Source organism: Lepisosteus oculatus, chromosome 5 (assembly GCF_040954835.1).
Source record: "Lepisosteus oculatus isolate fLepOcu1 chromosome 5, fLepOcu1.hap2, whole genome shotgun sequence".
NCBI lineage: Eukaryota > Metazoa > Chordata > Actinopteri > Semionotiformes > Lepisosteidae > Lepisosteus > Lepisosteus oculatus.
In genome coordinates this window covers 36244543-36258617 of record NC_090700.1, presented here as the reverse complement: position 1 = coordinate 36258617, position 14075 = coordinate 36244543, and the positions used below count along the sequence as shown (strand labels likewise).

Sequence of the window (14075 nt, the reverse complement as noted above, 5' to 3'; positions counted from 1 at the left end):
ATTACCCTCACAATCACCCGCACAGCACGTTAAATGCAAGAAACAAATGCTTTACAAAGAAACTGCAGAGTAATAAACGACCACAAGTGCCTTTGCCTGATACTTGGGTTAAATTATCTTGCACTTGCTTGAGTCCCAGTCTAGCAATTGTTTTTGCAAACACTGAATGTCTAGCACAGCCCATTGTGGGCAGGAGGCTCTTAAAAGCCTTAACTTGAATCTGTGTGACTGTGGTTGTTAGAACTAAAGCACAACACACAGGGTCTTTAATAAGAGCTTCAAGAAAGATCTCTTCAGTTTTCTTGTTTATTCACAGGGTATGGGGTTCATACCACACTTCATATTCACAGAGCTGCTAACATGGAGGGGTTGATACTGCACTTAATATTCACAGAGCTCCAGGGGTTTTCATTTTGGTCTGCTGCTGTCGAATGTCAGGGGAGAGCTCTGAGGACAAAGAATGATTTCAAATTCTTATATGCGGGAGTGTCCTGGTACTGGATAGCCCTAATCCAGGAAGTCTTACAAGGCACCCCAAATGACATACAAGTTCTTAAAGTGGATGTTTTTATATATACTGTACAAGTTACTTATCTTATGTGTTTTAAAAAGTATAATGTAAACATTTTATACAAAAAGATAAGATTAATGCAGCTTTATTATCTGTTGTACTTACAATTTGTTTTATAATTGTACATAATACAATAGCTATCTTACTGTCAAAGCACTGTGCATAAAGCCGTTAAGCAAATTGCTCAGTCTAACTCAGTGGCAGAACCAGGCATAAAACAGAAAACCTCCTGGTAAAATTTTTTCACCTTTACCACTGGACTACTAAGTCCCCTTGCATTATATCATTTCTTCATTTACTATATTGTGTGAATGCCTTGTAAAGTGTTTGCAGTTGGTGCTCACACTAAATAGGCACTATGTACAATAAGCAATGCTGGACAGATTGGTACGAGGACTATACTTCTCCTTACTCTGGTAAAAATGAAGATCCTGTGCCATTAAGCTGTCAGAGTCTGGTGTGACACCATCAGTACATTCAACATGTCGAGAAGAGATTGACAATGAACGGTTGTGTGGTGATGGGGTAAGACCAAACACTGAGCTCCACTGCTCTGTCCACAGTCAGCAAATTTCTGGAGTTCACTTAAGTCTCTGGCTTTGGTACTCAGAAGTGGCTACACTGATTTGAAAGCCTTTTTAACCATTTGCTAACTGCCATTATACAGTATGTGTGAATATACCGGCATTTACTTACATTATTAAGGGCTATGGGACTTAGATTCAGTCTGATTGGATTTTCACATTATATCTTAGCTTTACAGTCAGGATTATTTATTAACTGATATTCACAGTTCAAAATGCAGTCTAATACAGTCCAGAGCTTTTCAAACAGACAGAACCCTTTTAATGACAAATGCAGTTGTTCAACACACCTAAAACACACCTAAAATTACCTAAATGGGAAAGGACACGAGAGACGGGCTCGATGAGATGAATCTCTTTAGAAAGGAAGGTGACTTTCTGAATGGTATGTCCGCGTATGTTGTGGGGGTGGTGGGTGAGGTGATTCTTACACTCTAAATTCCTAAAAGGTGTCAATAAGGTCAATTTAAAGTACCACTGCAATCTCAACAATGAAGCAAGGATGCAGGGACATAACAATCACCTAGAACTAAAATTAGGTGGGACAGGTACTGTAAGTCATTCAAACAGGACAGTGAAGTTCACACTACAGCATCCCTTCATTATAGCAGCCACATACTGTACAGTAAGATACGGATGATTAGATTTTGATTGAAGGGATTGATGAACCACTGGTATTCAAATAAAAAACATGAATGGAATGGCATTGTCTAATCCCCTGATAATGAACCAGCACTTTGATTGTGTCCTTTTTGACTCTCTTGGAATACAGAAGCGGAACAGAGCTACAGTGTGTTGTTAATGGGACTCTTAAACACATTGGCAATGAAATGCTATTTTACAGTTCTGCTACTCTAAGACCTGAGCCAGGATTCCCAACACACTATCAATGCCAAGTTCTTTTTCACTCACATTCATCAGCCTTTAATTGGACCAATTCACGCTTCTGCACAAAGTGTTTTTATGAGGGCTACATGAGACTCTTTCAGTCCACTCCTTTGCAGGAATTTCCTACAACCAGCTTCTTGAACATCAAAATAATTTGGTTCTTGTTGGAATATGTTGGAACCACATGCTGAGCGTGACTGGACTGACCCTCAGCCTGCTTTAAAAGTGCACATTCCCCACGTGCCAAAAAAGGCAAAAATATGCCAATCAGAGCTTTTGAAGCCAGTTGTTTGGGGTCGTCTGCAGTTAAGCATGTTGCTCAGCAGGCTGACATTCTGTCTGCTTATCGGGAAAGAGGGGATGTGTGTTCTTAGCAGCCCTGGCTCAGGACGGCTTAGCCAAGAGGGACAGATATTGCCTCTCATCTCCATACTGTATATCCTGCTGGCAAATATCTTGTGTATCTGCTGGTAGAAGAAAAAAACAAAAGCTTTAAAGCAGGCAATAAAAAAGCTGCTAGCCTGACCAATTGCATGCCCGAATCAGACTGGAGAGAGAGAAAATAAATCCATTGATCCTGCCATGTTTATTTAATCTTAAAAAAACATCCCCGACAACTTCATTTTCATGAATATTGCAGTTTAATAACTCCGATGGCATAATACGCCACTGGTTGCCTCCGTCTTGTTTGAACTAGTGTAATCTGGCATCAGGCAAAAATTAGGGGGATAAACAGGCCTCCTGCAGATTGGACAATGAGAGAGTTTTAGCTGCTGCTGCTTGAACCCAGGGCACTGCGTGCTTAGAACTGAGGAAAGCAGCAGGTCAATCATTTAAACACTAATTGTGCCTTGATAGCTCAAGCATAGGATGTTCATCTGATTTGGACTCCTCTTGCGAAGGTCCTCTTTTCATTTAGCTTTTTTTTTCTTCCACATTTCTAATACCTCAAAATACCAGTTATCTGAAGTAATGTTCTCTATGTAGCGCCTGAGTGCATTTCGAAAAAAGGCCATTTTTATGTGTTACTCATAAATACGTGCTGTCTCGCGGAGCAGTCTGACACACAAGCAAATATTACCATTCAAGCAGGAGAAACTACAAGTAAAGTAAACAATAAGTTTTGCCTCTGTAGGATGTATCTCGAATAGTAGTTTTCCAAACAATGAAGGGGGTGCCGCAGTGAATTGGTTCATTTGTGGGCTTTATTTCCACCTCTGGTGGCTGAATGAGTAACAAGAGGAAATAAACTTCATGCAGAGGAGCTGTGGTTCTCTAACAGATGCCTCTACAAGCCTGCAGATCACATGGCAAGTCTCTGGAGAGGCTGTTTCAGCAGAAGTTGAGACACTCCCCTAGCTAGAGGTAACCGGGATTCTGTAGCGATAGCTCTCAGTTCACAAAGATGCAGCTTTGGGAATCCTGGCCATGACACAGGGTTAAGATCACAGCACCTGGATCACAGAGCCAAGCCTGAGCTTTCCTAGCTCAGCCATTCAGGATCCTCCACTGCACCCTGTTAGGAAGAATCCCAGCTGTGGGTACTTTCCAGAAATAGAGAAATCGCTGTGTTGGTTCAATTTTATGCTTCCTGCAAAAAAATCTTCACATGGCGAACGTCTAAACTTCCATTGTTGTCCATCATCCGTTTTCACGATACTTTGATCACGTAATGACTTTGCTAACATGCTTCACTATTCTGCCCCATGCGGTACTGAAATTTTTCCGTGCCCCTTTACCATGCCATCTCAAAGTGAGCGTGACTTAAGGGCACTATCTGCTTGTTACAGGGTCAAAGGGCGGGGAGAAGCATATAGCGAAAAGGGTTTAATCTGAGGCACAGTCATTGGAACATCTGTCTGTTTTTTTGTAGGTAGATTTCCACCTGATTAGTGTGCCGGATGTCTTAGTACAATAGGCCCATTTTAATCTGCACAGACCCAAAAAACAGACAACTCCCATGAAACCATGGCTCATGGTAACTGGTGTTTGTTATTTCTTTAATCAATAGGCAACAGGATCAGGCTGAACTGTCAGCGTTTCTACTGGTCAATGGTTAAGTTTAGAGAGTTGCAAATGATCAATAGACTAGCAGAAGCCTTGTACACAGGTGGGTAATTTAAACAATGTCTATATTTCTGGAATCAATTTTAAAATTATAGCTGTACTGGGATGCTTGTTTGCTCCTACCTGAACATTTTTTTTAAACTGCACTGCTCCTTTCCTTGAAACACTGGAAACCTAACTTTGTAAAATGGACAGTGAAAAATACGCCAGTGAAACAGATAGATATAGACAGTGTACAGTATAAATCTTTCAGGGAACACCTGTTAGTTTCGTTCATGTAAACGTAATGATGTTATGAATTATGGGGATGTGAATATTAATGAGCTCAGTTATTAAATTAGAATTAGCTTTTCACAGTGTTAAAATTCACATCCTTTTAATAAGACTTCTAGTTCTACTTGATATCCATCTGTCTATATAGAATGTTGAAATTGGTTAAAAAAAATCACACAGCAGAATAAGTTACAAATTGGATAATGTGTCTCACTTAAACATTTTTAGTAATGTACATTAATACTGTTATCATAATAGATTTGCATAGTATAAATGTGACTTTGGTCTGTGCAATGCTATTGAGATTACATTAAATAACTACATGAAAGGATTTCTGGAAATTTTTAAGAAGTCCTATCTTGTCTGTAAAACTCTGATGTTTTCTATTTCGGGAGGGGTATGCTTTTCGAGGGCACTAACCCGCCTGTTGCTCGTCCGTTACCCTTTCTAAATCTGTTCTATACAGTATGAAGGTCCTAGCTGTTTTAGTTCAGTGGTATGCATGACACAGGAAGTTTAGACTTTATTCTTCACAACCAATGATAAAACATACAGTATTTAAAAAGGCACAAAGAACATTTCATGAGAGATGCCTCTGTTTCACAGTTGAAATGATCCCTGAAATGTCCAACAGTGTTTGCAATGAAGTCTTTTTATAACATCCGCCATACAGTACAACAGCTGCAGAATCAGATTAAGGTACACCAGTGCTAGGCAACCAGAAAAAAAAAACAGATCTGCTGAAAATCAAAATAAATGTTTTTTAAAGAAATTACAGGTTTAAAGTGCAGAGTTTACAGCTCTTATTACAACTGAAACACTGATAGGCTGCAACAAGACAAAATAGTTTATTTACAAAGCTACAATCCTAAAATGGAGAGAAAAATCTTCTCTCAGGTGGAAGAAATGTTTTTTTTAGCTGCAATCTCTCTCTGCACTTGTGCAAAGTATCCCAAGCCTGTTGCAGAGCTGGTAGCCTGTTGTCAAAATTCACTAGGAAGCACGCATCAACAATGAGTGACATATCCTGATTTTGACCACAGCTGCATTAATGGGTCATTAGGCTGGCACCTCTTGAAGAGTTTAAATAGTTTGGCCTCACACTGGCCCCGTCTTGAATGTACAGGTACTGTGCCCACTGGAGAGATGGCTGGAGTCAGAGATGAGAAATTGGTTCATGGCTATTCTGTTGACACAAAACAAGAGAAATCCCACAGGAAAGTGTGATTCCAGCAGCGTGAGAGAGGAAGTGGCCCCATGACTCAGAGCGGACCTGCCTGAGCTCAGGTACAGACCCCTGTCAGCCCGCCAGTGCCCAGTGAGTTAACTGAGCCCAGCAGCACTCCCACGATGAGGGGCCCTCCAACACTGACTGATTTGGCAGCTCTCTCCTGCAAGTTTCATTCCATAAGGTAAAGTGGAACGGTGCTGATGACACACTGTCTACTTCTCTTCGATCTCAAGGAGAAGACAGGAAAAAGAGGATGGAGGTAAGGGGAAGTAGAGGAGGAGGAGGAAAGCCAAGAGTTTGAGAGAACCTTGTCCATATTGTTGTGTTTTATTATCTCTTCAGTTGCCAGGCAGGTGAACTGTGCAACCTGTGTAACGATTATTCCCTGACATCTCTTAAGCATGGCTGTTAAATCAGGGTGACTCAAAACTGTTAAGAACATGCTAATGGAGTTTTAATAGCCCTGAGTAAGTCACTGAGGGGGCTGCTGCCTCATCATCGCACGCTGACAGCCCCTGCTTCTCACTGTAATTACAGTACTTGCTTCCCTCTAAGAGCAACAGGCTCCAGTATTCAGAGGACCAGCAACGCACTCCAAACAACTTTGCCCATAACAGATAGCATTCTCAAACCTTTTTGTACTTTGCCTTGGGCACTCTGACAACCCCCACAGTGGGCTGATTTCCTGGTGGCGTACCATACTGTGTTCACACAGCACTCATTTGTGTCGTTGTGTTTAAGAAAAGCATGCTGTCAAGTTAAATAATATCTGAGACCATGCATAGAGGAATCACCGCTGGAACATTTTGCTGTCAACATGTCATGGCCCTGTTCCCTCTAAGGTACAAAACCCAGCTATTTTTGAAGTTCTCATTTAGGCAGGGCTGTTTTTTAGGAAACCCCGGAAATGTGGAGATCTCAAACCAGGATTTCTCTGTGTAAAATATCTCTGCAAATTTTGCTTATCTCTAACAGAGGGCAAGTGGTAGACAGACTACTAGGCTAAGCCTGATGCCTCTTATTGATCTCACTCCATGTCGATAAAACCCTCTCTTGGAAGCCTGCACCTCTTTCTTGCCTTGTGAGCAATTCCAATCCTCTTGCATTGCAAATAATTCCTCTATATCCTTTTACTGCTGCATTCTGTAATCTCAGTGGATCAGCCTGACACAAATGCCTTCTGATAAACATAAATAACGCATTATTCTGCAATGCATCAGGCGGTGCTTTAAAGTGTTACAGATACGAAAGAGAAATCTCGACCGCACGGCAGTATGGAGGTGGCAGTGTGCACCAGGGACATTATTTATTCCAGAAAATGGCGGGGATGAGATGTGGATAATGACAATTCCAAATGAGCACAGAGAGCATTAGATATTAATACATGAGAAGAGCATCTCTGTGACATGGCCATTAGAAATCCAGTGTTTGAAATTCCTAATACATCTGAAAAGACAAAAACAGTGTCTTCAGAACAAATTTACTCTGTTATTATAACAACCTGACAATGTTTTAAAAATCTCTGTGAGACCTTTAGTAAAGAAGCTACATGGAGAAAAATAAATACAACTACAGGTATCATTAACAACAATCGATACTGAAACAGCCACTAATGAGGACTGATAATGTGTGCACAATAATGTCTGCGTCCAGTAATATCTTATTTATGCATCGAGAGTTACAAAGTAATTTGATGTGTAAAGAGAATGTAGCACTAACTGGCTTGAGGACACTTGCAGGAGGATAATCCTGTGCTTTGGAAAAGTGTATCAGGAAACCCCTGAAGCAGCAGGCTCAAGTTGCCTCACAAAAACAATCCGTCCCCATTAAAGCACAGCTGCCAATTGCCTGGGCTCTGGCCTCTATCGGACTAGCCCAGTGCAATAGCAGTCCAGCTCAAGCCATCCACAACCTCCCTTTACTGACCCGCTGTCTCACACCACAGCAGATGGCATTCAATGTATTAGGCTGTGGGAGGCGAACTGCTCCCTTGTAAAGCTTCTCTTTGCAAATCACAAGGAGCCAAACAGATCGAAATAGTGACTGGTTCTTGAGTAACATATTTCACAATAGAGTGGTTGGAATAGGGCAGATAACTTCACAGCTACACCTGCAGATACTGTAACTTCAGCTGAACAACAGGATTTGTCATTTTAGGAATTAAAATGTGATAAAAATATATTCCTATACTGTACTAGTATTTAAAATACAAGCTGTAATGTATTTTAAAATACAAGTAAACGTAACCCAGTAATGTTTTTATGTCTGGTAGTTTCACAAAGGCTTACAACATTTACAGACGATTCTGGAAGTAACCCTCTGGATGTATAAAGATGCTGAATACATCACAGGGAAAGTCAGTCTCAATAAAGTATCACATTATTAGCCCTCCAACATCATTCCTGATAGCTTTAAAACAATTTGAAGGACATTCCAGCTTCGACTGTGCCGTCCATCATCAAGATAATGAGATGGTTTCTGCCACTAGTATGATAATGTTTGATATGTCTTGTTTAAACATGTGGTTAGAAAACATGTGGGAGAATAACATAAACCAAAGGGCAAGAGTGGGAATCTGGTAAAACTCTGGCAGTAACTGTGCCAGAGTTCCATTGCAACTTTAAGACATTAATCTGCCTAATAAAAGTAGCTCCCATGTCAAATAGAACCACATGATGTTGCCAGCTGAAGCACAAGTTGAGTTTTTGGACTGTCTTACCAGGAGTACGACTAGCACAGAAAGACAAAGCTCTTTCAAACACAAATGGATTTGTTCCGTTTTAGTTCTGGTGTTCATCTTGTGGTCCTGGTGTTCTAGTTAGAACTGAATATACAGTCATGAAACTCAAAAACTGGCCACAACAGGATAACAATAACACAATGTTAAAAGAGCATATAAATGAATGCTTTGATTGGTTACTATAATGTCTAACAGAATATTTATTGTATTAACTAAAAACAGCATATCACATGAGTGCAAACAGGAGGAGTGGCCAAAAATCATTCCATTGAACAGTTTAAAAAGCATCTTTCATAAATTAGCAAAGTCAAAGTAAGGTGATGTATCCAATGTTCCTAAAAGTACACAAATGTACCCAAAGATATGCAAATATCCCAAATGTACCCAAATTTACTGGAATGTACCCAAATGAACCCAAATGTGCCCAAATGTACCCCAATGTCCCAAACAACCCTAAAGTCCTGAATGTCTTAAAAATGTACCCAATATTCCCGAAAGTACTCAAATATTCCCAGATGTACGAAGATGTACCCAAACATACTCAATATACCCAAAAGTAACCAAATGTACCCGAATGTACCCAAATATGCCCCATTTACCCAAATGTACCCAGAAGAACCCAAAGGTAACCCAATGTACCCGAATGTACCTACTGTAAATGTACCCAGATGAACCCAAAGGTACCCAAATGTATCCAAATGTACTGGAATATACCGGAACGTACCCAAATTTACCAGAATGTACCCAAATGTATTCAAACTTACCCAAATGTACACAATGTACCCAAAAGTACCCGAATATGTCCAATGTACCTGAATGTTCCCGATGTACCAAAATGTACCCAAATGTACCCGAACGTCCTGAGATGTACAGTACACAGATGTACCCAAATGGACCAGAATGTTAAAAAAGTATCCAAATGTACCGAGATGTGCAGTACCCAAATGTACCCTAAAGTACCCAAACTGTATGTACCCATATGTACCAAATTTACCTGAAGGTACCCAATGTACCCAATGTATCCGAATGTTCCCATAAGCACCCAAATTTACCTAAATATACACAAATGTACACAAATGAACCCAAATGTACCCGAAAGTATCGAGATCTACCCAGATGTATCCAAATGGGCCATAATGTCAAAAAAGTACCCAAATCTACTGAAACGTACTTGAATATGCCCAATGGACCCAAATGTACCCAATGTACTCGAATGGACCCAAATGTGCCTAATATTCCTGAATGTACCGGAGTATACCCATAAGTACTCATAGGTATCCAAATGTACCCAAATATACCTGACTGTACCCAGTTTACCCGAATGTACCCAATGAGCCAGAATGTACCCAAATATGCCAATGTACCCAATGTACAGTACCTGAAGGTATCCATAAGTACCCTAACGTATTCAAATTTACCCAAATGTACAACAATGTACCCGCATGTTCCTGAATGTCCCAAAAGTATCCAAATGTACCCAAATGTTCCTGAATGAATCCGAATGTACCAGAATGTACCCATTATTACCAAAATATACTGATGTAGTCAAAGGCTGTATTGATTGGAAACTCAACTGTAACTGATCACATTCAAGGGGCTCATGTGGAGAGTTAGGAATGTTTATTTTTTAACTCTGTGTTATTGTGCTTGAGAAAATAAAAAAAAATTGGTTTGCAAAAAATAAACAAGTTTGAAGTTCCACAGACACAGCAAAAGAGGGAAAGGGCTCTCCTAGATGATCATTAGCTCAGAAGACGGAAAGCTCACCGCAAAGAAGCCTTGATTGCCTGTGACAGGAGGTACTGAGCTTCAGCGTTACCATCAGTCAGCACTTCAGACAAGCCAAGATAATAGAACCAAGGGAAGCACTTTGATCTTCTAAGAAGACCTTCTGATTGAGGATTCCGGATTTTCCGAGCTAGTTCAGAATCTTTATGTGCAATATTAAAGCTAAAGAATCCTCAGCCACTTGTACATGAAATTGTCTGCTTTCACCTAATGCTTTTGCAAAGCTACAGTCAATATGTGTAATGCCCTTTAGACTGTGTCCTTTTCTTAGTGCCTACTGAGAACAAACCAAAGAAAAATTGAAAGCAATACTGTATTATGATAATACAGCGATCACATGTTTTTCACAACACCATGACAAAACTGAGTGGATACAAACAGAGTGCATGCATGGTCATGCAGATGAGTAGGTGTTTCATTGGGAAGAGCTGATTCCACCATTTTTCCTTATTTTTAATTTTTTTTAACATAAGTTTAATTTTCACTGTATCCAAAATCTAATTGTCAATGCCTGCAGCAGGCAGGAAATACCACTTGAACACAAAGCTGGAGTGTTCCAGATAATTTTCAGATTCTAAATCCAAGAAGACTGACAACTAAATCTTTAAGAAAACAAAGGTTATAACAAGCACCTGTGTAGCATCCTACCACACTGTCCCTTGTCTCAGCCTCTCTACATTCTTCACATGAAACTATTGGCAGCTGCCTTTTAAAGGGATCTATAGTTTAATGTGTTTTTTGGAAACTGTTCAAAACCCAGATGTGTCATTATCTCTGTAAGTGCAATAGCTTTCAAATGTGTCAGAGAAATCTTTGCTGAAATGAACCTCATATCTTTTTTCTGATAGAGTTTCCCATCTTAAGCTTTAGTGAGCTTATCTCCCAAATATTTATGTTTTACATTAGGAATCCAATGTAATATCCACAAATAAAACAATATGCAAAGAACGAGGGTACAATTACCACCATCTATAAACATCAGACAATTTTTAGCATGTAAGAACATATTGTATATGTAATGATAAATAATATCCAGTTAACAGACATTAGCACGTGACAAGATGCAGCATACAAAAGCAGTTATAAGACTTTTTTAATAAACACAGTTTCCATGTTGTGAAGCTTAATACTTCACTTTAAACACCAGGCATGCTACCCTTATCACAAGTATGTAAAGGCACTTCAGCAACTATAAAACGAATGGAGAGCTCATTAGGGATGATTTTATTATTCACATTGGAGAAATAGAAAGTCTGTGCTGGGGTGGGGGGAAGGGATCCGGTGTCTAAGGTAAACCAAACTAGGAAACTAAAGTAAAAAAAACTCCTGAGACTAAATTAGATAATGAAATCTGCGCTCAGGGAGGTCTCTCTCAGCATGGAAAAGCTCACACCTGCCACTTTAATGTGGGGGGAGAACAGAAAGATTAATGGTCACACATCAAGGAAGAGTAGGCGTCTGTGCAATTAGACCCGAGACTCAGAGACAGAGGACAAAGGCAGCTGGGAAACAGTTTACAATGCGATTGATGCTTTGAATCCCTGCTCAATATGCTACGATGTGCAGATTAAAGGTTCTGGATCCCTTTGTGTGTAAAGGATGGTCAAACAGAAATGAAGCAAAGTATTATGTCTCCTATTGATCAGTGTGCACAAGAATTTAAAAGTATAATTAGAGCTCCACTGCAAGGTTCTCCTAATACATGATGTCCTGCTCCCATTGTGCTCCTTGCATGGCTCTACGTTGATCCACATCCTCCAAAACTTTTGGAAAGGCTGCAAATGTTCCAGTTAAGGGGAACATGCTGCAGATGAGCAGTCCTTTGGATGACATGCTAAATCAAAGGTCTGTTTTGGATTTGTGCATGATCTAGCCCTCAAAATCCCAGGCAATGTTCCTAAGAGTAGGCATCTTGACCCAGGCATCTTGGTTAAATTCCACTCTGGGCTGGTACTGTACAAGGTCACCTCGCTCATGTTTTTCCTTAACTCAACAGGTGGCACAATTTCTCTACCTGACCTGCACTGCGTCACCCAGATAGAGGTGCACTTCAGTGGTGGGTGAAGTGGGCCCCCAGTGGTTGTGAACCATTCCTTATTTGAAAAGCACAATAAATTCCTAAAGTAATTATTCCCATTTCCAGGCTTTCCTATCACTCACTGCTGCAATACTGTTGATTTTATCTGACATTTTCAAAATAATTGAAAGGAAAAGCTGAAAAGCATTTTCCCAGGCTTTCTGTATTTTTATGTTTGCTGTGCATCCTGTCTTAAACCTTATTGTGTGTGTAAGAAGGGGTGGTATCACAAATGTTTTATTTATTCTGTATATTATATGAGATAATAAGTCATTAAAGAAATCTAAAAAACACCAAAAAACAAAAGAACCCGGCAGGCAAGAACCATTTGATATCCTTGACAAACCACTCAGCAATCCAAGCAACATCAAGGCTGGAAATTTTGTCTTATGCTACTGTATGGTGTCACCAACTTCATGACTTGGATATGTTCTGCAGAATCTTCACAATTTACTCTTGGAATTCTGCCTCTCCAGGAGTGCATCTTTGCAGCTGTGCCTTTTAAAGTTTCTCACAGTATTGATGAGAAAAAATTTCATTTCCTCTGACCCAAAATAGTAAATTGAATTTTTTTATTTGGATAAGAAGTCAAATCACCATTATGTCTTGACCATCTGTTAAGCTGAAAATACCTGTAAAGGTTCTATTTATCCTTACGCTTATATAGAAAATTTTCTGGACATGCCACTCAAACCGATTTATAGGTAATGGGGACTCCCCTCCACCACCACCAATGTGTAGCCCCACCTGCATGATGCAACATCAGCCATAGTGCACCAGTACACTCACCACACATCAGCTATCAGTGGGGAGGAGAATAGAGTGGTGAAGCTAATTCATAGATGGGGATTATTAGGAGGGCATGATGGGCACAGGCCAAGAGGAAATTTGGCCAGTACACCAGGGTTAACACCCCTTCTCTTCGAGAAACACCCAGATTTTTAAGAACTGAGAATCAGGACCTTGGTTTTACATCTTATCTGAAGGACAGCACCTTTTTTGCAGTACAGTCTCCCTATCACTACTGGAACATTAGGACCCATGCATTTTGGCAGGGTGAGCACCCCCTACAGGTCCCACTAACACCTCTTCCAACACCAACCTTGGCTTTCCCTTGAGGTCTCCCATCCAGGTATTGGCCAGGCTCAAACCTGCTGAGCTTCAGGGGGTTGCTAGTTGTGAGTTGCAGGTTAATATACTGTAGCTGCTGACTCTAAAGGACTGTCTGTGTCAGAAAGATAGATGAACATGATTGTGTACAATCATGTAGGTTGGCAAACAGATGAATGGATAGTTATAACAGGTGTAAAAGTATATATACTGTACATATGATGAGATTAAATTTGAGTTTAAAGTTATCCCTACTTTCAGCAATAGCAAAAGCAAATTGATAATGTCACACTTTTTTGTGTGAATTCACGTGTTTCACAATCAAGCCGCGGCTTGCAGTAATTTGGATGCTTTTCGGTTTTAATAGCATTTACATGACAAAAACATCATACAATCCAATTTAGACACATTTGTGCAACTAAACTTTTGTACAGTGAAACTTTTTTCTGTTAATAACTTGTGTATTAGCTACTGTTCTACAGAGCTTCTTATTCTTACTTTTTTAATTAAAAAGGCTGAAGACTGGAGAGTGGGAGTTGTTATTGTTTGTCTATTTAAGTTCTGATATGGTATGATATCTTCAATTCTGTCAACCTTCTGTTACCAACTAAAGCTATTTGCAAGCGTCCAGGCTTTCTAAAGAGCATGGCAGAACATATTAATGAGTCTTACAGTCAGATGCTGTATGACTAATACTTCCTAAGTGAAATCTGCTAACAAGAAGGTTCAAGTGTATGACAGCTATT

The 14075-nt window shown here is 40.0% G+C and overlaps 1 protein-coding gene across 2 annotated transcripts in view; it reads right to left on the bottom strand.

Moving 5' to 3' along the window:
• Nucleotides 1-14075, bottom strand: part of LOC102699074 (copine-5) — a 129696-nt gene that overhangs the window by 49239 nt on the left and 66382 nt on the right. The window lies entirely within an intron of this gene.